Here is a 27,066-nt window from a genome sequence, read left to right as displayed (position 1 = left end):
TGTGTATTTTCTCATAGCACCAAGGCTGATAAATCCTCAGCAAGACAGGACTAAAGAGACCTCATAACATTGGGGTTTTTCAAAATTTTGATCGGTCTCAGTAGATTCTGGTGCTTTTAAAAACTATGCTACTGTTGGAATGTATAAAATCCAATATTACTGCTATGTTTTGGGAGGGTCATTTTGTCAATAAAACACACACACAAGTTGTAGTTTTTGTTTTTTTAAACTTTTCCCCCCATTCAGCCATATAATAATAAAATAGCAAACTACAACCAATGCATGTGCTTTTATTAGCAGGATGACCCACTTAAAATATCTCATCATCTCCTACTCTCTGTCTCTGTTACTTTTACCATAATGCTGTTCCCTTTGTTATTCTCTCTACTGCCACCTCTCACAATAAATCTATTCCAGTCATCATGGGAGCCCTTTTTCACTTTGCAAACTGCAATGTGACTCACAAAAGTTTGATTCCACAAAAACCACCCAGTTCTCTCTGTAGAATAATTGATGTTAGGAGGAGTGTCCAAGAGTGTACAACACCACAACAATTATTCTGATGTGTATGGTACAAAGAATGAAGAGGGGTCTAAGGTCTGTGACCGTGGCAGGTCTTCCAACTCATTCAATGCTGTCATTATGAATAATGGTCATAATTTAAGTATAGTTACATTCTTTTGCTTGTTTCAGTCATTTGACTGCAGTCACAATGGAGCACCATCTTAATGGGTTTTAGTTGAAGAAATCGACCACTAAGTTACAGGGATGTAAACACACTAACATCAGTAACAGAGGGACCAGTAATCTGAATCGACAGTAGCTTGGTAGATAAAGCAATTAAGGATAGGGAAAGAGGGAAAGCACACAGCCCTACAGGAATCACTGCTGGGATGCTTCGGATATCTGGTGGAGTGGCATATGGCCTAGTCACCCATATACTTAATCAAGTTGTCCAAAAGAGAGTCAGCTCCCTCCTATTTATCATAGTCCTCCAGGCCATAACAAAGGCTGCCCTTTGGAGCTTCTCTATGCTCCAAAGCATAGAGGAGCTCCAAAGGGCAGCCAATCTTAAATAACTGAACCACTGCCTGAACTACAGAGGAAATTTCAGGTGTGGAAGCAAGGTCTGGAATCTAAGGGCCTAGAGTTAATTTAGTTAAGACTAAAGTCCTAGTAAGTAGGATAACAGACAAATCTCAGATCCCTTCAGGAAGCTGGCCCTGCTCATTATGTAGGAAAGGTGTTGGTAGAAACTCAATAGGGTGCACCCAGTGCAAGCTATGGACACATAAGAGGAGCAACGGTTTCACGAGAAGGTTAACAGACAAAGCAGTCTTTGTGTGTGGCAGATGTGGAGGTACATTAAACACGAGGAATGTGCAGAAAATAAACTCCTTTAAATGTCTGGGAGGATCCTTAAAAGTAATAGATGGTTTCCATTACTTAGGTGACCAAGTTAGCAGTGGAGGAGGAAGTTCTGAGTGTGTAGTTGCTAGAATAAGAACAGGCTGGGCAAAGTTCAGAGAGCTGCTACCTTTATTTGTAACAAAGGGCTTCTCATAAGAGTGAAAGGAAATTGTATGATACCTGTGTACATACAGCTATGTTATATGGCAGTAAAACATGGGCTATGACTACAGGGGGTATGTGAAAAGCTTGAAAGAAATGGAGCCAGCATGTTCTGCTGAAGATCAGTGTGCATGTACAAGTACAACAGAGCGTAAATGGTTTAAGAAAAAAATTGGGCATAAGAGACATCATTTGTAGTGTGCAAGAGAGAAGACTGCACTGGTATGGTCATGTGATGCGTATGGATGTAGGCAGCTGCATAAAGAAGTACCAATCTCAAATTGTGGAGGGAACTTGTGAAAGAGGTAGATTCAAAAAGATGTGGTATGAAGTAGTGAGAAAGAATCTTCAGATGTTGGGCCTCAGAGAGATGACAAGGGACTGAGACTTCCGATAGTTTGCCATGCTTAAGAAGACACATCAAGCTAAAACTGTGGCTGTCCATACATACAGGTATGTCCTCTATGTACCTCTCTCAGCTGAGAGGCCCTTCCCTTGAGGGATCATGGGTGTGGGTGTCACACAGAAAGCACTTGCGCTGATACCACATAAAAGCATTCATGCCAATGCTACATAAAGGCAACCATGCCAGTGCCATGTAAAATCACTGGTATTGATACTACGTAAAAGTGCCCACAGCAGATAAATAGGCAGACAGACAAACAGACACTGTTTCTGCAGGGGTGTAAGTCAGGATCTGAACCATCCTAGTTTGTTGGTTGACTGAAGATGCCTGGATTCAAAACACCTCTGTTGAAGAATTGTAGTTAATCCAAGAAGTGTATCCTGTACACAAACACACATATATACACAAACACACATATATTAAAAAAAACAAAAACAAAAAGCTTTGAGAATTTTATAATTTACTAGCAGTATCGCCCAGCGTTGCTCGGGTTTGTAAGGGAAATAACTATATAAGCATTTTTAGAGATGTAAAGTATAATAGCCATCTCAATATGGCTAACCACAAAGGGGGGGTGGGTGTTACTGTAGCTTTTTACATTCTGAGATTTAATAATAAATTTTTAGAGAGTTACTTCCCTTATATATGCCAAAAATGCATTAAAAATGGGAAAAATTGATGGTAAATTTTTTTTTAAATCGTAGACTCATCGTAGACGCGCGCTAATACCCAGAAGGGCTTGATATGAATCACGACTATAAGATATCCGGTTTTGGTTAAACTGCACCGCAAAATGTGGGAGTAGTTAGGAATCTAAATCGTAGGAGACAGACAGCACACAACCTTACTTTTATATATAAAGATAATAGAGAGAATTTGCGTTTTTTCAAAATATGGTACTAGTGTAATTCGTTTTAAAAGATGATTGCTGAAATAAAAAAGAGAAATAAATAGCATGTTTTTCTTGTGAAATTTACATGATGATGGTAGTTGGTTTCTTTCTGATGGCTGCTAAGGAAACCAATTATGAGTACCATGTAAATTTTACAAGGAAAACACTGAACTTCCAGAACCGATATCATAAAAAGTTGATTTCATTTTTATTTATTTCAGTTACTTTCACCTTTTCTTCCAACATGACCAAATTGTCTTTCAGAAAGATTGAAACTAGTACCACATTTTGATAAAATTGTAAATGCTTACTTTTATCCATGATAAAGTACCCAAAGCATTTTCTTATTTTTGTTTTTTAAAATAATTATACTCAGGTGAAATTTCTTAATATCTTCAATATATATATATAATATATATATATATATATATATGTTGAAGATATTAAGAAATAATATATATATATTGTTATTTTCGGAATGGTCATTTTGCCAGTTTAGCCAATAAAAACACATGTACTATATATTTGGTGTTATTTTGCTTCAGTGTTATTTATTTTTTACATTAATCTTAATCTTATTTCGGCCAGAGTTCTTTCGTCACACTCCTGTGGCTGAAATAAGATTAAGATTAATGTAAAAAATAAATAACACTGAAGCAAAATAACACCAAATATATAGTGCGTGTGTTTTTATTGGCTAAACTGGCAAAATGACCATTCTGAAATATAACAATATCTGTTTCAACACACGACTTCCCATAAAAAATCTTGCACAACAAATATATAAACGTACTAATATATCATCATCATCATCATCGTTTAACGTCCGCTTTCCGCGCTAGCACGGGTTGGACGGTTTGACCGGGTCTGGGAAGCCAGGGGCCGCTCCAGGCTCCAGTCTGAATCTGGCAGAGTTTCTACGGCTGGATGCCCTTCCTAACGCCAACCACTCCGTGAGTGGATTGGGTGCTTTTTACGTGCCACCTGCACAGGGGCCGGAGGGTCCGGCATCGTCACGATCGGATTCGAGCATTTTAACGTGTCAGCGGCACGGGGGCAACGAGGTCCGGGGTACTTTGGGGACTGGGGTATTTTGGGGATCCGGGGTACTTTGGGGATCCGGGGTATTTAGAATGGGTAGGGGGTACTTAGAATGGGTAGGGGGGTGGGATCCGGGGTACTTAGAATGGGTAGGGGGGGGTACTTAGAATGGTAGGGGGGTACTTAGAATTGGTAGGTGACGAGGCGGGAGGTACTAAAGGGGATGGTCGGATTGAGGCAGTGTCAGGAGGAAGCGTAAGATCGGTGGGCAGTTGATGAGCTATGGCGCTAGCAGCTTGTCTTAAGCATATGAGGAGAAGTGGTAGTGGGAGGAGGAGGAGGGAGTAGGGCGTACCCAGTGTAGATGAGTAAGGTGTATCCGGTGTAGATAGAGAGAACGGGGTATACTGGTATTGGTGGTGGGGGGGGTGAGAACAGTGTTCAACGGTATTGGTGGTGGGGGTGAGAACAGTGTTCAACGGTATTGGTGGTGGGGGTGGGGGGCGGGCGCACCGCCAATGACTGAAAGATGGGAAAAAGATGGGATTACGGCTTGAGGCAGCCTGCGGTTAAATATTGTAGAGAGAGAGATAGGAAGATAAATCAAGTTATGGCGAAGGCTTGAAAGTATCTTAAAAAAGGTTAAATTTTCGTAACAGTGTATGAATAAACGTATTAACAACGAATAAAAAATATAGTAAGATAAATTTTTAAGAACTTGCTGCGGTCATCGAGCGGGAGTTGAAATTGAAGAAGAAAGTAAGTTGAACTGGGAATTTAAATTGCAGAATCGTAATAGTAATAGTAATGGCGGTTTTCAAGTTTTAGCATATGAAGAAGAAGGAGGAAAAAGAAAAAAGAAGACCGCCAATGACTGAAAGATGGGAAAAAGATGGGATTACGGCTTGAGGCAGCCTGCGGTTAAATATTGTAGAGAGAGAGATAGGAAGATAAATCAAGTTATGGCGAAGGCTTGAAAGTATCTTAAAAAAGGTTAAATTTTCGTAACAGTGTATGAATAAACGTATTAACAACGAATAAAAAATATAGTAAGATAAATTTTTTAAGAACTTGCTGCGGTCATCGAGCGGGAGTTGAAATTGAAGAAGAAAGTAGTTGAACTGGGAATTTAAATTGCAGAATCGTAATAGTAATAGTAATGGCGGTTTTCAAGTTTTAGCATATGAAGAAGAAGAGGAGGAAAAAGAAAAAGAAGACCGCCAATGACTGAAAGATGGGAAAAAGATGGGATTACGGCTTGAGGCAGCCTGCGGTTAAATATTGTAGAGAGAGAGATAGGAAGATAAATCAAGTTATGGCGAAGGCTTGAAAGTATCTTAAAAAAGGTTAAATTTTCGTAACAGTGTATGAATAAACGTATTAACAACGAATAAAAAATATAGTAAGATAAATTTTTTAAGAACTTGCTGCGGTCATCGAGCGGGAGTTGAAATTGAAGAAGAAAGTAGTTGAACTGGGAATTTAAATTGCAGAATCGTAATAGTAATAGTAATGGCGGTTTTCAAGTTTTAGCATATGAAGAAGAAGAGGAGGAAAAAGAAAAAAGAAGACCGCCAATGACTGAAAGATGGGAAAAAGATGGGATTACGGCTTGAGGCAGCCTGCGGTTAAATATTGTAGAGAGAGAGATAGGAAGATAAATCAAGTTATGGCGAAGGCTTGAAAGTATCTTAAAAAAGGTTAAATTTTCGTAACAGTGTATGAATAAACGTATTAACAACGAATAAAAAATATAGTAAGATAAATTTTTTAAGAACTTGCTGCGGTCATCGAGCGGGAGTTGAAATTGAAGAAGAAAGTAGTTGAACTGGGAATTTAAATTGCAGAATCGTAATAGTAATAGTAATGGCGGTTTTCAAGTTTTAGCATATGAGAAGAAGAGGAGGAAAAAGAAAAAAGAAGACCGCCAATGACTGAAAGATGGGAAAAAGATGGGATTACGGCTTGAGGCAGCCTGCGGTTAAATATTGTAGAGAGAGAGATAGGAAGATAAATCAAGTTATGGCGAAGGCTTGAAAGTATCTTAAAAAAGGTTAAATTTTCGTAACAGTGTATGAATAAACGTATTAACAACGAATAAAAAATATAGTAAGATAAATTTTTTAAGAACTTGCTGCGGTCATCGAGCGGGAGTTGAAATTGAAGAAGAAAGTAGTTGAACTGGGAATTTAAATTGCAGAATCGTAATAGTAATAGTAATGGCGGTTTTCAAGTTTTAGCATATGAAGAAGAAGAGGAGGAAAAAGAAAAAGAAGACCGCCAATGACTGAAAGATGGGAAAAAGATGGGATTACGGCTTGAGGCAGCCTGCGGTTAAATATTGTAGAGAGAGAGATAGGAAGATAAATCAAGTTATGGCGAAGGCTTGAAAGTATCTTAAAAAAGGTTAAATTTTCGTAACAGTGTATGAATAAACGTATTAACAACGAATAAAAAATATAGTAAGATAAATTTTTTAAGAACTTGCTGCGGTCATCGAGCGGGAGTTGAAATTGAAGAAGAAAGTAGTTGAACTGGGAATTTAAATTGCAGAATCGTAATAGTAATAGTAATGGCGGTTTTCAAGTTTTAGCATATGAAGAAGAAGAGGAGGAAAAAGAAAAAGAAGACCGCCAATGACTGAAAGATGGGAAAAAGATGGGATTACGGCTTGAGGCAGCCTGCGGTTAAATATTGTAGAGAGAGAGATAGGAAGATAAATCAAGTTATGGCGAAGGCTTGAAAGTATCTTAAAAAGGTTAAATTTTCGTAACAGTGTATGAATAAACGTATTAACAACGAATAAAAAATATAAAGATAAATTTTTTAAGAACTTGCTGCGGTCATCGAGCGGGAGTTGAAATTGAAGAAGAAAGTAGTTGAACTGGGAATTTAAATTGCAGAATCGTAATAGTAATAGTAATGGCGGTTTTCAAGTTTTAGCATATGAAGAAGAAGAGGAGGAAAAGAAAAAAGAAGACCGCCAATGACTGAAAGATGGAAAAAGATGGGATTACGGCTTGAGGCAGCCTGCGGTTAAATATTGTAGAGAGAGAGATAGGAAGATAAATCAAGTTATGGCGAAGGCTTGAAAGTATCTTAAAAAAGGTTAAATTTTCGTAACAGTGTATGAATAAACGTATTAACAACGAATAAAAAATATAGTAAGATAAATTTTTTAAGAACTTGCTGCGGTCATCGAGCGGGAGTTGAAATTGAAGAAGAAAGTAGTTGAACTGGGAATTTAAATTGCAGAATCGTAATAGTAATAGTAATGGCGGTTTTCAAGTTTTAGCATATGAAGAAGAAGAGAGGAAAAAGAAAAAAGAAGACCGCCAATGACTGAAAGATGGGAAAAAGATGGGATTACGGCTTGAGGCAGCCTGCGGTTAAATATTGTAGAGAGAGAGATAGGAAGATAAATCAAGTTATGGCGAAGGCTTGAAAGTATCTTAAAAAGGTTAAATTTTCGTAACAGTGTATGAATAAACGTATTAACAACGAATAAAAAATATAGTAAGATAAATTTTTTAAGAACTTGCTGCGGTCATCGAGCGGGAGTTGAAATTGAAGAAGAAAGTAGTTGAACTGGGAATTTAAATTGCAGAATCGTAATAGTAATAGTAATGGCGGTTTTCAAGTTTTAGCATATGAAGAAGAAGGAGGAAAAAGAAAAAAGAAGACCGCCAATGACTGAAAGATGGGAAAAAGATGGGATTACGGCTTGAGGCAGCCTGCGGTTAAATATTGTAGAGAGAGAGATAGGAAGATAAATCAAGTTATGGCGAAGGCTTGAAAGTATCTTAAAAAAGGTTAAATTTTCGTAACAGTGTATGAATAAACGTATTAACAACGAATAAAAAATATAGTAAGATAAATTTTTTAAGAACTTGCTGCGGTCATCGAGCGGGAGTTGAAATTGAAGAAGAAAGTAGTTGAACTGGGAATTTAAATTGCAGAATCGTATAGTAATAGTAATGGCGGTTTTCAAGTTTTAGCATATGAAGAAGAGAGGAGGAAAAGAAAAAAAGAAGACCGCCAATGACTGAAAGATGGGAAAAAGATGGGATTACGGCTTGAGGCAGCCTGCGGTTAAATATTGTAGAGAGAGAGATAGGAAGATAAATCAAGTTATGGCGAAGGCTTGAAAGTATCTTAAAAAAGGTTAAATTTTCGTAACAGTGTATGAATAAACGTATTAACAACGAATAAAAAATATAGTAAGATAAATTTTTTAAGAACTTGCTGCGGTCATCGAGCGGGAGTTGAAATTGAAGAAGAAAGTAGTTGAACTGGGAATTTAAATTGCAGAATCGTAATAGTAATAGTAATGGCGGTTTTCAAGTTTTAGCATATGAAGAAGAAGAGGAGGAAAAAGAAAAAGAAGACCGCCAATGACTGAAAGATGGGAAAAAGATGGGATTACGGCTTGAGGCAGCCTGCGGTTAAATATTGTAGAGAGAGAGATAGGAAGATAAATCAAGTTATGGCGAAGGCTTGAAAGTATCTTAAAAAAGGTTAAATTTTCGTAACAGTGTATGAATAAACGTATTAACAACGAATAAAAAATATAGTAAGATAATTTTTTAAGAACTTGCTGCGGTCATCGAGCGGGAGTTGAAATTGAAGAAGAAAGTAGTTGAACTGGGAATTTAAAATGCAGAATCGTAATAGTAATAGTAATGGCGGTTTTCAAGTTTTAGCATATGAAGAAGAAGAGGAGGAAAAAGAAAAAAGAAGACCGCCAATGACTGAAAGATGGGAAAAAGATGGGATTACGGCTTGAGGCAGCCTGCGGTTAAATATTGTAGAGAGAGAGATAGGAAGATAAATCAAGTTATGGCGAAGGCTTGAAAGTATCTTAAAAAAGGTTAAATTTTCGTAACAGTGTATGAATAAACGTATTAACAACGAATAAAAAATATAGTAAGATAAATTTTTTAAGAACTTGCTGCGGTCATCGAGCGGGAGTTGAAATTGAAGAAGAAAGTAGTTGAACTGGGAATTTAAATTGCAGAATCGTAATAGTAATAGTAATGGCGGTTTTCAAGTTTTAGCATATGAAGAAGAAGAGGAGGAAAAAGAAAAAAGAAGACCGCCAATGACTGAAAGATGGGAAAAAGATGGGATTACGGCTTGAGGCAGCCTGCGGTTAAATATTGTAGAGAGAGAGATAGGAAGATAAATCAAGTTATGGCGAAGGCTTGAAAGTATCTTAAAAAAGGTTAAATTTTCGTAACAGTGTATGAATAAACGTATTAACAACGAATAAAAAAAATAGTAAGATAATTTTTTAAGAACTTGCTGCGGTCATCGAGCGGGAGTTGAAATTGAAGAAGAAAGTAGTTGAACTGGGAATTTAAATTGCAGAATCGTAATAGTAATAGTAATGGCGGTTTTCAAGTTTTAGCATATGAAGAAGAAGAGGAGGAAAAAGAAAAAAAAGACCGCCAATGACTGAAAGATGGGAAAAAGATGGGATTACGGCTTGAGGCAGCCTGCGGTTAAATATTGTAGAGAGAGAGATAGGAAGATAAATCAAGTTATGGCGAAGGCTTGAAAGTATCTTAAAAAGGTTAAATTTTCGTAACAGTGTATGAATAAACGTATTAACAACGAATAAAAAATATAGTAAGATAAATTTTTTAAGAACTTGCTGCGGTCATCGAGCGGGAGTTGAAATTGAAGAAGAAAGTAGTTGAACTGGGAATTTAAATTGCAGAATCGTAATAGTAATAGTAATGGCGGTTTTCAAGTTTTAGCATATGAAGAAGAAGAGGAAAAAGAAAAAAGAAGACCGCCAATGACTGAAAGATGGGAAAAAGATGGGATTACGGCTTGAGGCAGCCTGCGGTTAAATATTGTAGAGAGAGAGATAGGAAGATAAATCAAGTTATGGCGAAGGCTTGAAAGTATCTTAAAAAGGTTAAATTTTCGTAACAGTGTATGAATAAACGTATTAACAACGAATAAAAAATATAGTAAGATAAATTTTTTAAGAACTTGCTGCGGTCATCGAGCGGGAGTTGAAATTGAAGAAGAAAGTAGTTGAACTGGGAATTTAAATTGCAGAATCGTAATAGTAATAGTAATGGCGGTTTTCAAGTTTTAGCATATAAGATAGAAAAGAGGAGGAAAAAAAAAAGAAGACCGCCAATGACTGAAAGATGGGAAAAAGATGGGATTACGGCTTGAGGCAGCCTGCGGTTAAATATTGTAGAGAGAGAGATAGGAAGATAAATCAAGTTATGGCGAAGGCTTGAAAGTATCTTAAAAAAGTTAAATTTTCGTAACAGTGTATGAATAAACGTATTAACAACGAATAAAAAATATAGTAAGATAAATTTTTTAAGAACTTGCTGCGGTCATCGAGCGGGAGTTGAAATTGAAGAAGAAAGTAGTTGAACTGGGAATTTAAATTGCAGAATCGTAATAGTAATAGTAATGGCGGTTTTCAAGTTTTAGCATATGAAGAAGAAGAGGAGGAAAAGAAAAAGAAGACCGCCAATGACTGAAAGATGGAAAAAGATGGGATTACGGCTTGAGGCAGCCTGCGGTTAAATATTGTAGAGAGAGAGATAGGAAGATAAATCAAGTTATGGCGAAGGCTTGAAAGTATCTTAAAAAAGGTTAAATTTTCGTAACAGTGTATGAATAAACGTATTAACAACGAATAAAAAATATAGTAAGATAAATTTTTAAGAACTTGCTGCGGTCATCGAGCGGGAGTTGAAATTGAAGAAGAAAGTAGTTGAACTGGGAATTTAAATTGCAGAATCGTAATAGTAATAGTAATGGCGGTTTTCAAGTTTTAGCATATGAAGAAGAGAGAGGAAAAAAAAAAGAAGACCGCCAATGACTGAAAGATGGGAAAAAGATGGGATTACGGCTTGAGGCAGCCTGCGGTTAAATATTGTAGAGAGAGAGATAGGAAGATAAATCAAGTTATGGCGAAGGCTTGAAAGTATCTTAAAAAAGGTTAAATTTTCGTAACAGTGTATGAATAAACGTATTAACAACGAATAAAAAATATAGTAAGATAAATTTTTTAAGAACTTGCTGCGGTCATCGAGCGGGAGTTGAAATTGAAGAAGAAAGTAGTTGAACTGGGAATTTAAATTGCAGAATCGTAATAGTAATAGTAATGGCGGTTTTCAAGTTTTAGCATATGAAGAAGAAGAGGAGGAAAAAGAAAAAAGAAGACCGCCAATGACTGAAAGATGGGAAAAAGATGGGATTACGGCTTGAGGCAGCCTGCGGTTAAATATTGTAGAGAGAGAGATAGGAAGATAAATCAAGTTATGGCGAAGGCTTGAAAGTATCTTAAAAAGGTTAAATTTTCGTAACAGTGTATGAATAAACGTATTAACAACGAATAAAAAATATAGTAAGATAAATTTTTTAAGAACTTGCTGCGGTCATCGAGCGGGAGTTGAAATTGAAGAAGAAAGTAGTTGAACTGGGAATTTAAATTGCAGAATCGTAATAGTAATAGTAATGGCGGTTTTCAAGTTTTAGCATATGAAGAAGAAGAGGAGGAAAAAGAAAAAGAAGACCGCCAATGACTGAAAGATGGGAAAAAGATGGGATTACGGCTTGAGGCAGCCTGCGGTTAAATATTGTAGAGAGAGAGATAGGAAGATAAATCAAGTTATGGCGAAGGCTTGAAAGTATCTTAAAAAAGGTTAAATTTTCGTAACAGTGTATGAATAAACGTATTAACAACGAATAAAAAATATAGTAAGATAAATTTTTTAAGAACTTGCTGCGGTCATCGAGCGGGAGTTGAAATTGAAGAAGAAAGTAGTTGAACTGGGAATTTAAATTGCAGAATCGTAATAGTAATAGTAATGGCGGTTTTCAAGTTTTAGCATATGAAGAAGAAGAGGAGGAAAAAGAAAAAGAAGACCGCCAATGACTGAAAGATGGAAAAAGATGGGATTACGGCTTGAGGCAGCCTGCGGTTAAATATTGTAGAGAGAGAGATAGGAAGATAAATCAAGTTATGGCGAAGGCTTGAAAGTATCTTAAAAAAGGTTAAATTTTCGTAACAGTGTATGAATAAACGTATTAACAACGAATAAAAAATATAGTAAGATAAATTTTTTAAGAACTTGCTGCGGTCATCGAGCGGGAGTTGAAATTGAAGAAGAAAGTAGTTGAACTGGGAATTTAAATTGCAGAATCGTAATAGTAATAGTAATGGCGGTTTTCAAGTTTTAGCATATGAAGAAGAAGAGGAGGAAAAAGAAAAAGAAGACCGCCAATGACTGAAAGATGGGAAAAAGATGGGATTACGGCTTGAGGCAGCCTGCGGTTAAATATTGTAGAGAGAGAGATAGGAAGATAAATCAAGTTATGGCGAAGGCTTGAAAGTATCTTAAAAAAGGTTAAATTTTCGTAACAGTGTATGAATAAACGTATTAACAACGAATAAAAAATAGTAAGATAAATTTTTTAAGAACTTGCTGCGGTCATCGAGCGGGAGTTGAAATTGAAGAAGAAAGTAGTTGAACTGGGAATTTAAATTGCAGAATCGTAATAGTAATAGTAATGGCGGTTTTCAAGTTTTAGCATATGAAGAAGAAGAGGAGGAAAAAGAAAAAAAGAAGACCGCCAATGACTGAAAGATGGGAAAAAGATGGGATTACGGCTTGAGGCAGCCTGCGGTTAAATATTGTAGAGAGAGAGATAGGAAGATAAATCAAGTTATGGCGAAGGCTTGAAAGTATCTTAAAAAAGGTTAAATTTTCGTAACAGTGTATGAATAAACGTATTAACAACGAATAAAAAATAGTAAGATAAATTTTTTAAGAACTTGCTGCGGTCATCGAGCGGGAGTTGAAATTGAAGAAGAAAGTAGTTGAACTGGGAATTTAAATTGCAGAATCGTAATAGTAATAGTAATGGCGGTTTTCAAGTTTTAGCATATGAAGAAGGAGGAGGAAAAAGAAAAAAAAGACCGCCAATGACTGAAAGATGGGAAAAAGATGGGATTACGGCTTGAGGCAGCCTGCGGTTAAATATTGTAGAGAGAGAGATAGGAATAAATCAAGTTATGGCGAAGGCTTGAAAGTATCTTAAAAAAGGTTAAATTTTCGTAACAGTGTATGAATAAACGTATTAACAACGAATAAAAAATATAGTAAGATAAATTTTTTAAGAACTTGCTGCGGTCATCGAGCGGGAGTTGAAATTGAAGAAGAAAGTAGTTGAACTGGGAATTTAAATTGCAGAATCGTAATAGTAATAGTAATGGCGGTTTTCAAGTTTTAGCATATGAAGAAGAAGAGGAGGAAAAAGAAAAAAGAAGACCGCCAATGACTGAAAGATGGGAAAAAGATGGGATTACGGCTTGAGGCAGCCTGCGGTTAAATATTGTAGAGAGAGAGATAGGAAGATAAATCAAGTTATGGCGAAGGCTTGAAAGTATCTTAAAAAAAGGTTAAATTTTCGTAACAGTGTATGAATAAACGTATTAACAACGAATAAAAAATATAGTAAGATAAATTTTTTAAGAACTTGCTGCGGTCATCGAGCGGGAGTTGAAATTGAAGAAGAAAGTAGTTGAACTGGGAATTTAAATTGCAGAATCGTAATAGTAATAGTAATGGCGGTTTTCAAGTTTTAGCATATGAAGAAGAAGAGGAGGAAAAAGAAAAAAAGAAGACCGCCAATGACTGAAAGATGGGAAAAAGATGGGATTACGGCTTGAGGCAGCCTGCGGTTAAATATTGTAGAGAGAGAGATAGGAAGATAAATCAAGTTATGGCGAAGGCTTGAAAGTATCTTAAAAAAGGTTAAATTTTCGTAACAGTGTATGAATAAACGTATTAACAACGAATAAAAAATATAGTAAGATAAATTTTTTAAAGACTTGCTGCGGTCATCGAGCGGGAGTTGAAATTGAAGAAGAAAGTAGTTGAACTGGGAATTTAAATTGCAGAATCGTAATAGTAATAGTAATGGCGGTTTTCAAGTTTTAGCATATGAAGAAGAAGAGGAGGAAAAAGAAAAAAGAACCGCCAATGACTGAAAGATGGGAAAAAGATGGGATTACGGCTTGAGGCAGCCTGCGGTTAAATATTGTAGAGAGAGAGATAGGAAGATAAATCAAGTTATGGCGAAGGCTTGAAAGTATCTTAAAAAAGGTTAAATTTTCGTAACAGTGTATGAATAAACGTATTAACAACGAATAAAAAATATAGTAAGATAAATTTTTTAAGAACTTGCTGCGGTCATCGAGCGGGAGTTGAAATTGAAGAAGAAAGTAGTTGAACTGGGAATTTAAATTGCAGAATCGTAATAGTAATAGTAATGGCGGTTTTCAAGTTTTAGCATATGAAGAAGAAGAGGAGGAAAAAAAAAAGAAGACCGCCAATGACTGAAAGATGGGAAAAAGATGGGATTACGGCTTGAGGCAGCCTGCGGTTAAATATTGTAGAGAGAGAGATAGGAAGATAAATCAAGTTATGGCGAAGGCTTGAAAGTATCTTAAAAAAGGTTAATTTTCGTAACAGTGTATGAATAAACGTATTAACAACGAATAAAAAATATAGTAATAAATTTTTAAGAACTTGCTGCGGTCATCGAGCGGGAGTTGAAATTGAAGAAGAAAGTAGTTGAACTGGGAATTTAAATTGCAGAATCGTAATAGTAATAGTAATGGCGGTTTTCAAGTTTTAGCATATGAAGAAGAAGAGGAGGAAAAAGAAAAAAGAAGACATATATATATTGTGGTGTGTATGTATGTATGTATATATATATTATATGGGTTGTCTGGAAATTCGTGCCGTTTATAGTAGCTTACATTTCGACTTATTTTAGAACATGGTTGAGTCCATAAATAGGATTTGACTACCCTCCATTAAACGTTGAGCACAATTTAAGCTATCTTTTCATGAAAAAGGTTTATTTTCTATAACCTGTGTTAATTCTGTAACCCTTTAAAATGGAAGATAAGAAAGTTCATTTTCGGCACTTGATGCTTTTCTTTTTCCGTAAAGGGAAAAATGCCTCACAAGCAACCAAAGAAATATGCGCAGTTTACGGTGATGTGTCTTTATCCGAAAGAACTGTATGGAAGTGGTTTGTGAAGTTCCAAGCTGGAGATTGTAGCCTTATTGATAAAGAGCGATCAGGCAGACCATCCACTATAGATGATGAGCAAATCAAGTCATTAACTGAGAATAACCCACATTGCACAACCTGAGAATTGGCAGAAAGCCTCAACTTATCAATATCCATCATTCATGAGCACCTGGTAAAGCTTGGGTACACAAAGTGCTACTATGTTTGGGTACCACATGAGTTGAGTGATGAGAAATGGATTATCTACTGAAATGTTCAGAGAAAGTGATACTGGAGTAAGTGACATGAGCCACTCTGCACCACCCCAAAAGCGGGTCTTCACTCTAAAAAAATCTTGCTTTGTGATGGTGGGATTGGAAAGGAATTCTGTACTATGAGTTTCTCCCAAGTAGCCAGACAATTAATTCTGAGAAATACTGCACACAACTGGATAAGTTAAAAACAGGAAGGGTGTTGATTTCCAACATGATAATGCAAAACCGCATGTTTCTTTGGGAACCAGACAAAAAATAGCTGCAGCTTGGCTGGGATGTGTTACCCCACCCTCCATATCCACCAGATATTGCTCCTTTGGATTTCCAACTTTTATTCAGATCTCTGCAGAATAGTCTTAATGGTGAAAATTTCAATTCCTTGGATAACGTAAAAAGATACCTTGATGAATTCTTTGCCATGAAACCACCTCAATTCTGGGAAAAGGGTATTTTCAAGTTAAAGGAAAGATGGAGGTTCATATTTGGTTGATTAAAAATGTAATGGCAAGTATTTATTGACCTCTTTCTTCCCTTTAAAAATTGCCACAAACTTTCCGGACAACCCAATATTTATATACATATTTTTACGTTTCGAGCCTATGCTCTTCGACAGAAAGCTACACAGAAAAAAAACAAGGAGAGAGAAAAAAATGCGTGTAGGAACTAACGATCTATCATGGCGTTCTGACTTCAGGCAGAGGTCAGAGGTCAGACGCTAGAGGGACAATAGGGGAGATAACAGGGTCAAGTGACTTCCAAAACTAAGGTGTCACCAACACAAAGGTGCGTGTGTGTATAAGAGAGTATGTATGAGCGTGTGAAAGATGGCTGGTGGTCTGGACGTGTGTATGTATGTATGTGTGGGTGTGGAGATGGGTATGTGGGTGGTGTGTTGTGATGTGATATGTGTATGTTGGTGTAAAGATGTGGGGATGGGTGTGTGGGCGGTGTGCTGCGTTGTGATGTGATGTGTAATGTTGTATGGTGTAGTGGAGTGTGGTGTGATGTTGTGGGGAGGGGGAAGCCCAGGTGGGGTGTGGGTTTGGCTAGAGTGGGGGTTGTGGGGAGAGTGAGAGGGGAGGGGAAAGAGGAGGGGGCGCAGAGAGGAGGGGAGTGGTAGAGAGAGAAGGAGAGGGGGAGAAGGAGGAGGGGAGAGGCAGAGAGGAGGAGAGTGGTAGGGAGAGGAGGAGAGGTAGGTAGAGGAGGAGGAGGTGGAGGGAGAGGAGGAGGATGGGAGCGGGGGAGGGAGACGGGAGAGAAGGGAAGAGGAGGGAAAGAGAGTAGGGGTGAAAAGATGAAGGACTGAAGAAAAGTAGAGTTGGGGGGGAGGTTAGATGAAAAGGGGGGGAGAGTTGAGCCCAAATGGCGTAAAAGAGCGAAGAGAGTGTGCGCCCTCTGGTATTGCGAGTAGATGGCTTCCAGAAGAGAAAAGTAGAAATTACCTCTTTTTCAGCTCTACAACAATGTCCAGCAAACTGGACTCTCCTACCTTTCACAAGAGATGACACAGGTGGTAGTTTCCCATGTATTTGCATTTTGGTTGGATGGCGCTTCCACGAGAGATTTTGAGCTCTCATAAGGAGGCGAGTGTAGGTTCCATACAACATGTGTATATATATATATATATATATATATATACACATCTATATACATACATATATATATATACACACACATCTATATACATATACACATATATATACATATATATATGTATATATATACATATACACATATATATATATACACACACACATATATATACATATATATATGTACATATATACATATACACATATATATATATATATATACACACACACATATATATAATATATATATATATATAAATAACAAAGTGAAGTTGTAAGGTACCAAACCTTCTTTCATATATAATTCTACTCGTGCGGTACCTTACAACGTCACTTTCTTATATGTAAACACCACACGAGTCCCGAAAATGCCACCTAAGTCACAACAAGCAGAAAACTTATTGAACCAAAGCATCCTAAAAGAATTCAATTTTTTTCTAAAAAAGTGAAACCGGTCAAGTAAATAAACATCTTTTAAAATTGTATTTTCAAACCTTCTTTCATATATACATATATATATATATATATATATTATATATATATATATATCTTTTCTTCAATTAACTTGAATCCTTAACCTGCCCTTACCATCATTCTTATAACTAAGGAAATTTTTCTTACAGCAGTTAGTTGCGAACTTAATTTTGGTCTGTTTGGCATCCTAACATTACTATCTCATGTTCCTGAAATTCATATCAACATCTTTATCTGTATATTTACCTTCTCTAGGATGTTACTAATTGATTTGAGAATTTTATATTATTGGAAAACCTATATGAAATTAGCTGAAGATTACTTGATATATTATATCTGCTGTAATATTTACAGCTTTTAATAAAATGTTATAGTATGAAACAATTGTACTAAATTACCGGATCCATTCTTGTTGCTTATTTTTTATTATAATCACCCCGCATATTTTTATGGATAATACCATAAAAAATTCTGGTGCATCTAAATTAAGTACCATATTCATTTGAATCTAAATTGTTTGCTGAACATATATATATATATATATATATATATATATATATATATATACACATATATATGGAGGTGCAATGGCCCGGTGGCTAGAGCAGCGGACTCGCGGTCGTAGGATCGCGGTTCCGATTCCCAGACCGGGCGTTGTGAGTGTTTATTGAGCGAAAACACCTAAAGCTCCACGAGGCTCCAGCAGGGGGTTGTGGCGATCCCTGCTGTACTCTTTCGCCACAACTGCTCACTCTTTCTTCTGTTGGCCTGCACGCTTAGCCAGTGGGGTGGCATCATTTGAAGGCTAAAACAATGCGAAGCGCATTGTGACCAGCGATGTGTAGCAACATCTGATAGCCTGGTTGGTCACGGTGATATACATATATATATATATACATATATACATACATATAATAATATAAATATATACATATACACATATGTACATACCTTCATATATATGTATATATACATGCATATATGGGTACAGGATATATAAAAAAAAAACGTTGACACAATGAGAAACGAAAACATAAAATCAAAAACATAGAAACGAACTTTTTTTCAAACAACGAAAAAAAAAAACTCGAGAAACGAGACATACAACATAAAGAATATTCCCCTTCTTCAGTTGTCCCTGTTTCATTACTCCGCGTTACGAAGTAAGGACAAGACGCAACTCCGTTGAAACAATCCTTCCCGCAAAGCAAATTAAAGAGTGAAAGAGAGAAGGGGAAGAATAACTGGGGAGGGTTGATAGATCGATAGTAAAAGCATGTCAAGTGATATGTAAAATTCAAAGTTACATATACACACAGACATGTTCTAAAATAAACAAGGAAGATTATGTATTTTTAGACATGTAAGTACCGAAGTCCAGCACCATAATTGATGTCACTAATCAGCACGACTAACTATTAATTAGTGAGTCACCTTTAATGTTATTTATATATATTACATTGGTTGTTGCATGAAAGCGAACCCTCTCACCTGCAGCACTTACCTTCAATAAATATATTAAAAAAAAAATATTATTTAATCCTTTATGACATAATACCTGTGATTATAAAGAATGTGGAAACGTGAAGAGAGGATCTTTGACAGATGTTATTTGCCAGGAATGTAATGTGCGATCACCCAAAGACAAAGTCAAAAAGAGATAGAAACAGAGAGAACATCAACAATTCACTTTCATTGACGTAGTTGTTGTCAGCCCCTGATCAGTTCGAATTGAGAAGACCAAAAGGCTTTCCAAACCGTGACACTCCTGTCTATTTTCTTACATATAGTGTATCTAGGACTATATTATCTAATATGTCCTCATCCAACTTTATTTCTTTCTTTTCGAAGATAGTATGGTGTAATTTGCGCGAGTTTTGTTGTTGTTTCTAGCAAGACGAGCAGAGTTGCAAAGAAAATATAACAGAGAGGTTTCGGTATTCCTTTACAATAGTCAGAAATTATCGAGTGCGCTAAAAACGTAATTTTTTCGGATTTGTATGTTTTAAGCACGACAGATTACAAAACACATTTGCAGGAAAGCAAAACATCCTTCCTACTTGATTTTTTTTTTCAATTTTAATTTTGCTTCGAATTTTTTCTTTCTTTCTATTCTATATTTTAAACATCTCAGATTATGATATTTCAGAATTAATTGTAACACAAATCCGTAAGAGTTTTCGAAAGAAAGTTAAAACTGAAAATTTACAGAACCCCACCCCCACCAATAATATATATTAGAGAAATGACGATATGTTAATAAATTTATGTTTATCTGTTAAAACTTTCCATTTTCTTCTTATACATACATACATACATGTATGTACGTATGTATGTATGTGTGTATGTGTGTGTGTTTTGCAGATTTGCAACCTACGATACTTAAAACGTGCAGATCCGAAGAAATCATAGTGCACTAAATAATTTCCGACTCTATTCTACAGGGATGCCGTTATTTCTAAGGCCAGTGACTTTTGAGAGAAGGCGGGGCTAGTTGATTGCATGGACACTAGACAAAGATAATCTCAGCGGAATTTGAACTCGTAACCAGAACAAATACACTCCAATGATTCTGCCAGTTCAAAAGTTATTAACAGTTTCAAACAATTTTTTTCCTTCGGTTTTGGTGAAATCAATCTCTCGTCTCCAGCACCAAATCTGCTGTATGTTTTTATCAACAATTCGTCCCGGAAAAAAGATAGACAAAATGCGTCGTCGATGAGATTGTGAAATGACAAGCATTGAAAAGGTGTAACTAAATAAATTCCCCTCAGATAATATCAGTGGAGTGGAAGGGAAGGAGATACTAGCATGCATGGGGACACTGCGGTTCTGCCAAACCTTGTCCAGGGCCTACATATTTGAAATGAATTTCCGTAAGCAAATGTCATAACCAGAGATACGAAGGCCTCGGATGTGTGTGTTTAATATATATATATAATGACCACAGTAGTGGCTGTTCGAAATTTCATCGATAGTGCCTTAACCAAAATAGTTTGTGGAACCAGTATCGACGAAGAAACTTCAGTCCGTTGATAAATATTTTGCTTTTACACACACACAACAGTTTGTTTTGCTTTATCGAAAACAAGAACACAAGAGTGGAATATAATGCAATATGGTAAAACACACACACATGCATATATACGCGCGCACCCCTATATATATATATATTATATATATATTATATATATATATATATTATATATATATAATATATATATAAAACACTAAATTCCGATATAATTGCTATCTACAACAAATGAAGGGCAATTTGTAGAGGATTTCATTACAAAGTATCTATTTTTTAAAAAACGTTACGAGAAAACAAAATGGGCGGTGTGGGTACACTAGTGTAGGTATGTGTGTATACATTATATATATATATATATATATTATATATATATATATATATATAAACAGAAAAAAACCCCCAAATGTAGACTTTAATGTAATGTGGTTACATGCATACATGTGCGTGAAACTTTTGCTATCGTACATCGTCACTCATTCCTTTTCGGTTGCTCTCAATCCCGATCTCTTCATTCACACCCTTCGTTCCCGACCGTCCCGATGTTTAAGTCAACAGGCGTTACTGCGAAGAATGTAGTACAAACACAATCCAGATACCGAGTATTCGCTCATGCAATAATAAGCAGTAAAGAAAATTAAATAACAAAAAAAAAAAGCTTGTAATTAGCAAGGAGAATAAGTTGAGGGAAACAGTTGTTATACAAAAAGTACTTTATAAAACTTATTTCCTTTCGTCCTGAGACCAAACCCACTGTGGACATTATATATATATATATATATATATATATATATATATATTATATATATTTTTTCTTTTTTTAATCCAATAGTGACTGATAAATGTGTAACAGTAATATACTAAGGTTAAATTCAATAGACTACAATCTTGTACGGAAAACAAAAAGAATAAAAGAGCACTGGTCTCAAGATCTTCTCAACTAGTAATTGATCTGTCCTTCGATCCCGTTTATTGATCCGCCTGTCTATCTCTGTCTCTCACTGCCTATTTCACCCTGGCTTCTTTCGCTGGGTCTATCTGTCGGTCTATCTACTATATATATATATTTTACACACAGACACACAAACATAACTGGCTATGTTGTATATATATATTAACCTACTTAATTTTACGCACATGTACATATATATACATGAGTAAATACATGTAAATAGATATTTAGATTAATATATTGAGATACATGGTTAATAATATTAAAAGACCAATAGATTATCAATACATAAGTCCACGTACACAAACAACTTGTATATATATATGAGCCAGCGTAAAAGCCTCTACTCAGTAAACTCGATCTGCTAGAAATAGCAGTCAAATTACCCTCTACTATCATACTGTAACATTGGTAAAATTTTACCCTAACATTTTAAAGAGGATTACAATAGATAATGCAATCCTGAAACAATGTAGACAGGTTGGTCAAGGCTGGAATGCTCTTGATCATAAGTCTACAGATTTGGCCCAGGGTTGAACATTACGAGGGGTTGCTGAAAAGTTCCTGGCTTAAGAAGTGTCGCGAAAGGCCTAGTTGGAGGCCCAATCTTCCGAGTTCTTTAACAGGGCTTAGAAAACTGAAGGGTCGCTGCAGTAGGTATGTGAATCTTAGAGCAATGTATTCAATTAAAACATAATTAACTGATCGGATCCTCCTGTATTTTCGCACCTCCCCCCCCCTCGTACATGTGTAATATCATTGTGCCGTGTGGACCCAAACTGTGTGACATCAGGCTTGGGGGGGGGAGTACAGTAAAGTCTGTGGAATACCCAGCCACTTGTACGCTAATTCGACGAGTAAACCCATGCATTGATTGAAAAAGTGTAATTACTCATCGTCCATCGAAACTGACGGAGATCCATTATAGACAGGCAGATAGATAGATAGATGTAAATACACATTATATATATATATATATATATATGCATTTATACAGACACATATAATTATATACATACATGATCATATGTATGCATATAAATATTGTATATGTAAATACGTAAATATTATATATACACTTACCTCAACTAAAAGTTATCCTACATACATGTATAGTGGCACTGTTTCTAACTTGTAGCACACTCTAGCACGCGCACTCTTTTACTCCCCCTCTCTCTTTCACTTCATGCTCCTCCGTCACCTCTGCCTCTCACTCTCTTTCCCCACCACATCTACTCTATGTTTTTTCTCTCCCCCTCTCTCTATGTCTCTCTAGTTCGCTTAAGTTTGTCACTTCGTTTCCTTTTTTGTAGTTTCTGTAATTTGCTTTGCTTTGCTTTGCTTTAACTTTTCTATTAATTAACCAACTTTACTGTTAACGGTTAATTAATTACAAATGACTTCAGAAGTCAAAGCAAAAACTTCGACAAAAGTTGCTGCCGGTTTAAAAAGTAGAGCAATGTCACTTTAGCTTGGGTATGAGAATGTGAAGAAGCGACATAATAATTACGGAGGTGTACCTTTTCATAGCAAGTGAGTTGATCTGAGATCGTGTGCTTGAAACAAAAACAATTGCAGCGTGGAAGATGTCTGCAAGCATTTTAAGAACACACACACACAAAGAAAAGAAAAACCGTCGGATTCACTTCAACATTTAAATTTGATTTGTGTCAAAATATATATTCGTCGCTTTGAAACCGCGACCTGTTCACAGACAAAAAACTTCGTGCTGCATCATAGTAATAATAATAATAATAGCAGTGACATTCCGGGGATGGGGGTGGGTGGGTGGGGGGTTAAAAATAGCGGGGTTTTCTTAATTTAGTCAGTATGGTGAATATCAGAGATATAGAGCGCTTCGTTTAAATGAGAACAGAGTGCGTTGGTCACAACGCTGTGCGTGCGTGTTTGTGTGTGAGTGGGCGTGGGCATGGCATGTATGTATAAATGTATAAAGTAGGCTAGAGACCGATTAGTTTAACAGAGCGTCGCCACCAACTTCGTGTCGTGTATTGCAACGTCTTAATATAAAGTAAAGATTATTTGCCAACATAATGTAGCAGTCCTGATTAAGACGAATGTTACTGTTAATTAACCCCAGAAAACATCGTCTCATGGCTGTCTATCGACGCACTATCTACGTCCTTATATTTTCGTACAAGGGAATTTCATGTCCTCACTCGGCTCAAAGCATATAATGTCTTTACAGTTATCTGAATGACTACACACACACACACACACGTATATTCACTTACATTCATGCATACACTATATGTACATAGAGGAGGAGCAATGGCCCAGTGGTTAGGGCAGCGGACCCGCGGTCATAGGATCACGGTTTCGATTCCCAGACCGGGCGTTGTGAGTGTTTATTGAGCGAAAACACCTAAAGCTCCACGAGACTCCGGCAGGGATGGTGGTGATCCCTGCTGTACTCTTTCACCACAACTTTCTCTCACTCTTACTTCCTGTTTCTGTTGTACCTGTATTTCAAAGGGCCTGCCTTGTCACTCTCTGAGTCACGCTGAATATCCCCGAGAACTACGTTAAGGGTACATGTGTCTGTGGAGTGCTCAGCCACTTACACGTTAATTTCACGAGCAGGCTGTTCCGTTGATCGGATCAATCGGAACCCTCATCGTCGTAACCGACGGAGTGCTTCCATCCATATGTACATAGAGTAATCACTCGCCATATCGCGGTTCATCTTTCGCGGTTTAAGCTTACTTCGATTCTACCGTGGTGTGTTGTTTTACATTTATAACAAAATAAATATATACAAATTATAAAAATAATGAAAAAATATATACAGTACAGTATAAATATAGGCGCAGGAGTGGCTGTGTGGTAAGTAGCTTGCTAACCAACCACATGGTTCCGGGTTCAGTCCCACTGCGTGGCATCTTGGGCAAGTGTCTTCTGCTATAGCCCCGGGCCGACCAATGCCTTGTGAGTGGATTTGGTAGACGGAAACTGAAAGAAGCCTGTCGTATATATGTATATATATATATGTATATATATATATGTATGTATATATATATGTATGTGTTTGTGTGTCTGCGTTTGTCCCCCTTGACAACCAATTCTGGTGTGTTTATGTCCCCGTTACTTAGCGGTTCGGCAAAAGAGACCGATAGAATAAGTACTGGGCTTACAAAGAATAAGTCCTGGGGTCGATTTGCTCGACTAAAGGCGGTGCTCCATCATGGCCGCAGTCAAATGACTGAAACAAGTAAAAGAGTAAAGAGTAAGAGTACAGTACTGTTTCTACCTCGTAGATTTTCACCTATCGCGGGTGGGTTTTGGAACTTAACATCCGCGATAGTCGAGGAGTTACTGTATATTCATACATATGTAATCCGTTGGTCATAACTGAATGCCGCGGTCAAAACTAATAAGAGATTTAACTCTACAATTAGTTGGGAATAAATGATGTTATCATCTTTCAAATTCCTTTAAAATTAACATACACTTAAAGTGGCGAGCTAGTAGCATGTTAGGCGACATTTCATCCAACTTTACGTTCTGAGTTCAAATTACTGCGAGATCGACTTTGCCTCTCATCCTTTCGGGGTTGATAAAATAAATATCAGTCGAACACGGGAGTCGATGTATTCGACTGCTCCCTCCTCCAAAATTTCAGGACTTGTGCCTATAGTAAAGAAGAAAAAAAAAAAAAGAAAATAACAAGCGTACTTATACAAGGTGGTGCTGAAAAGTTGCTGGCTTAGAGTAAAAGGAAATAGAGGAGGATCAGTTACTCTTTTACTTGTTTCAGTCATTTGACTACGGCCATGCTGGAGCACCGCCTTTAGTCGAGCAAGTCGACCCCGGGACTTATTCTTTGTAAGCCCAGTACTTATTCTATCGGTCTCTTTTGCCGAACCGCTAAGTGACAGGGACGTAAACACACAGGCATCGGTTGTCAAGCAATGCTAGGGGGACAAACACAGACACACAAACACACACACACATACATACATATATATATATACATATATACGACGGGCTTCTTTCAGTTTCCGTCTACCAAATCCACTCACAAGGCATTGGTCGGCCCGGGGCAATAGCAGAAGACACTTGCCCAAGATGCCACGCAGTGGGACTGAACCCGCAACCATGTGGTTGGGTAGCAAGCTACTTACCACACAGCCACTCCTGCGCCTATGTTAATTAAGATTTTTATCCAACATATTCCCCTGTCAGATCCACGCACTTGTTGCAGCGGTCCTTCAGTTTGTCTTAAAGCCCTGTAAAAGAACCAGGAAGTTTGGGCCTCCAACCAGGCCTTTCGCGACACCCTGAAAGGCAGGAATTTTTCAGCAGCCCCTCTCATAATTGTTAATATGCGTGTCATTTTGTTTATTATATACGCTTTTCTTCGTTTGAGTTAGTGGCTAGGACTATACTGGAACACATGCATATGTTGATCACGGCCTACACCATATATTTAATTACACATACGCGCGCACACACACACACACACACACAACACACACACACACATACGCACGCACGCACGCGCGCACACATTACACGTATGTATTCGCTGATACCGGAAAACTATTTATTTTGAATGAGTCATGGGAAAGTGCAACGCCCATGACACTCTTCAGGACCTTCGAGACTGGTGGAACTAAAGAACGAAGTTATTCGGAGACTGAAGTCTCCTACTGACCTAAATACTGGAAACAGAGTTGCAGTGATTTCATTTAGGCATAGAGCAGGCGTTCGCGATCGAGCGTTCAGTTCGCTAGGGCTGCCCCCTGTCCCTCTGCTTCTGTATGTATTGGTTCTTGAGCCACTGCTGCGGAGGCTGGAGACCAAGGAGGGAGACCCGCGTGATCTATGTTTTGGTAGAGGAGTGACGGTATATGCGGATGATGTCATCATCATTGTGTCTGATGAAGGGCAGCTATCTCGTGTAGAAGACGCCATCAAAGATACGAAGCGGTGGTAGGAGCAAAAATTAACCAGGGAAAATCAGTCGGCATCTGGAGGGGCAAGTCGATGTCTCCCAATAGCGTCGTAGGAGTCTGGTTTGGACCAGATCTCCAGATGGAGAAAAACTGGAGCGAGGTCAAAGGCAAGGTGACGGCCATAATACAGACTTGGTCTGGGAGGTCGCTATCCTTGCTAGGGAGGGCCAAGGTTGCACAGGTGTTTATAGCATCTGTGATAACCTACCGCCTAACCGTTGTGTCTTGCCCCGGTGTGTGGTTGACCAAGCTGGAACGGATCCTTTCCCGATTTTTGTGGAATGGAAAATCACCACTTGTGAGACGCTCCATCTGCTGCCAGAAACCGTTAAAGGGTGTGTTAGGGATGCCTTGACTGACGATGCGCATGTATGCGCTGATGCTGAGACACCTCTGGCTCTACCTGGATAGTGAACGGGTGTGGTCACCGAATGTCAAGTTCTTCCTGCCACAATTGACGGCCCTGCTGGACGTAGGCGCATGGATTACGCGGAGACCGCAATTGAGCGAATGGCAGAGGGAGTGCAGATATGCATTCCCTCTGTTCTCCCGAGCGAGCAATACCGGCAGCGGGGCTACCACTGCAGATTTTATAACGAGTTTGCAGAGCACGTGTCCGACGACGTCCTGCGGGTTGGAGGACTCTATGCTTCGATGAAGAACAACAAGTCAATTTGTTCGGAAGAACGTTCGGGCCGGGGTATCTGGAGACTTCCAGAAATCCCTAGCCTGGTTGTGCAAACCGATCGAGAGAGGTTGTCAAGGCACGGTGCTGGAACCCC

At 37.6% G+C, this 27,066-nt stretch overlaps 1 protein-coding gene across 1 annotated transcript in view; it reads right to left on the bottom strand.

The window, feature by feature from the left end:
- The window catches only part of LOC115214938 (choline transporter-like protein 1), a 114,075-nt gene extending 91,552 nt beyond the window's left edge, over positions 1-22,523 (bottom strand). Inside the window, exon 1 of the mRNA XM_036505399.1 lies at positions 22,389-22,523. The gene's annotated coding sequence lies outside the window, so the exon portion shown is untranslated. The remainder of the gene's footprint in view (positions 1-22,388) is intronic.
- Between the last annotated feature and the right edge of the window lie 4,543 nt (positions 22,524-27,066).

This window comes from Octopus sinensis, linkage group LG8 (genome assembly GCF_006345805.1).
Source record: "Octopus sinensis linkage group LG8, ASM634580v1, whole genome shotgun sequence".
NCBI lineage: Eukaryota > Metazoa > Mollusca > Cephalopoda > Octopoda > Octopodidae > Octopus > Octopus sinensis.
This window is presented reverse-complemented; position numbering and strand designations above follow the sequence as displayed.